General features: G+C 37.0%; 1 non-coding gene across 1 annotated transcript; it reads right to left on the bottom strand.

The window, feature by feature from the left end:
• Positions 1 to 1,388: 1,388 nt before the first annotated feature.
• On the bottom strand, positions 1,389 to 1,526 carry LOC116871511. Its single transcript, XR_004383414.1, has one exon. It is a non-coding gene; the product is annotated as a U4 spliceosomal RNA (small nuclear RNA).
• Between the last annotated feature and the right edge of the window lie 1,101 nt (positions 1,527 to 2,627).

Raw genomic sequence — 2,627 nt, 5'->3', positions numbered from 1 at the left:
TGAAATATATGATATGCTAAAGATTAACCTTCGTTGTTAAAGGAAAAATAAAAACCAAATATAATAATCAGGATTTTGTTAATTGTTTTTGTTTTCTGGGGTTTTTTTTTTTTTTTAACAACCTGAAAATATCTGTTTGGAATTTTGTGAAGTGTCCTTGGTTTATTGCAGTTATTACTGACTATGAGTACAAGTTAATGAGACTAAATATTATGTTAAATGTATAGTATTGCATTTTAGTCAATGAGAAAGCATTTATTAAATGTTTATTCTCCCATTGTTACATGTATGGTTTAAAATACTGGCTTTAAAATGTATAAATCTGGCTGACCAGACAAAATAAACTTGCATGACTTAGCAGAAAACACTTCAGGGTAATCTATAATACATAGTCATAAATGTGAATTTACTCTATGCATTAAAAATCCTGCACAACCATATTAGATAGCTTATTAATATATCCATACACAATTGCTAGATTTTTTAATAATCTACTAAACCCTAAAATATTTTGGGATGTCCTGCTTCCCCTCATATGAGGCTCCTTCCATATTTCAAAAAAGAAATTAGTATATACTTACTAACATCTACTCTTAAAAGGGTCTAGACCATCCTGCCAGAGAAATAAAAATTACAACTCAGGAATAGAGCAAACAACTGATCATCAAAACAAAAAGTGATGTAACCAGGTTTTTTCTGTCCCAGGAATGATAAAATCAACAGTAAGTGAGCAAAGAGGAATCACTGAGGTATAGACCATAGATGTTTGGAGTAAGGAAAGTGTTGTGTCTGAGATATTCAGAACTCAGGGTTGACAGATAAAGAGAAGCAATCCAAACCAAGTTCACTGATATGTTAAGTGCAAGTGTCCTGGGAAACTCAGGAGACCTAGGGAGTGATACCAAAGGGGATAAATCACCTCTTGACAAAGATATATAGGGATGCCACTCCCCAATCACAACTAAAACATCATGGACTTCAGCTTTCCTATAGAAGAAACTAAAATTTTGAAGTCTTCCTTAGGTTCATGGATCGGTGTTAAAAGGTCTCTAGTCCTTTTGAAATTATATGCCAAAAATGATGTGTGTGTATGCATGTGCATTTTCCTGGGCCAAAATCAGTAGGTACTGTTTAAACAACTCTTTAAAGGATTTATGACCACCAACAAATTTAACAACAAAAATTATCACCAAAGCCACTATACCAAAGCCTAGTTTCAAACTTAAATTGGTAATGAATGAAGAGCTACTGATTACCTGAATAGCTAAAATTTGCTTAGTTCCAGAGAAAGAATGGAATAGACTTTATACCTATGGTCGTTTACTGAAATATTGCTAACATACGGCCTACCAAGAATTCCAAATAAAACAAAACAAAAAATCATAGAAATATTTTAACAGATGTCAATAATGTAAGATATTACATGAGATACTACACACAGAAAAGAAATACTTTTCTTTTTCAATTAGCAATAATTGTGTCTCAGATAAACCTCATTGGCTATGATACTGCCACTGTGCAATGCTGAATACTTTTATGTTTTAAAAATATCACATGTTTACCTGTGTTACTCATGGTGTTGAGGGTTCAAACACCTTGTTTCTCAAACTGCCAAAGCCTTGGCTATATGTAGTTCTATAAAACCAATACCAGAATCTTATCTCTGCCAAGTCCTCAATCAAGTGCTTTGATCTCAAGCCATGCTGAGGCCCACTACTGAAGGTTGCCAATAGTCCATCCTTCATCTTAATAGGAGAGTGGGAAAATGTTCTCATTTTCATTCCTGGGTATTCACCATTTAATCCATCATCTTTTACTACAGCTTCTCAAAGAAAATATTTTCTACCTCCGTCCCAACTTCTTTATTTCCAGTGGTAAACTTCTATTTCTTGTACATCTATTATGCTGCTATTGAAATTGCATCAAATCCTATTCCTGGAGAAATTTGGCATTATTTACTGTTCCTATTTGGCATCATTGACTCATCTAATTTCCCAGTTCACTTAATTAAAGATCATATCAGCATATGGAAACCCTAGCAATGAGAAGTTGCCCACTGGGAAAGAATAGTAAGTACTGCTAGTAGTTATCACAGTTGTGATATTATTCCTTCTGGCGTAGGGATAGAGTCAGCAGTCATGAATGAGGCCCTCATTTATCTGCTCAGTGCTGATATTAGTTTTAGGTAAGAGAAACTAGGAATTACTAGTGTACACCGGGTGATTAAAATCCATTCAGGGGAGTCAAGATGGCGGAGAAGTAGCAGCTGAGACTACTTCAGGTTGCGGGAGATCAGCTAGATAGCTTATCTAAAGATTGCAAACACCTACAAATCCAATGGGAGATCGAAGAGAAGAAGAACAGCAATTCTAGAAACAGAAAATCAACCACTTGCTGAAAGGTAGGACTGGCGGAGAAGTGAATCCAAAGGGACGGGAAGACAGACCCCGGGGGGAGGGGCCGGCTCCCGGCAAGCGGCGGAGCAACGGAGCACAAAATCGGGACTTTTAAAAGTCTGTTCCGCTGAGGGACATCGCTCCAGAGGCTTAACTGGGGTGAAGCCCACGCGGGGCCAGTGTGGCCTCAGGTCCCGCAGGGTCACAGAAGGATCGGGGTGTCTGAGTGTC

The sequence above is a fragment of the Lontra canadensis genome, unplaced genomic scaffold, assembly GCF_010015895.1.
Source record: "Lontra canadensis isolate GAN:19392208 unplaced genomic scaffold, GSC_riverotter_1.0 scaffold1, whole genome shotgun sequence".
Taxonomy (NCBI): Eukaryota; Metazoa; Chordata; class Mammalia; order Carnivora; family Mustelidae; genus Lontra; species Lontra canadensis.
Note: the sequence above shows the minus strand (reverse complement) of the source record. Positions and strands in the feature narration are given on the sequence as shown.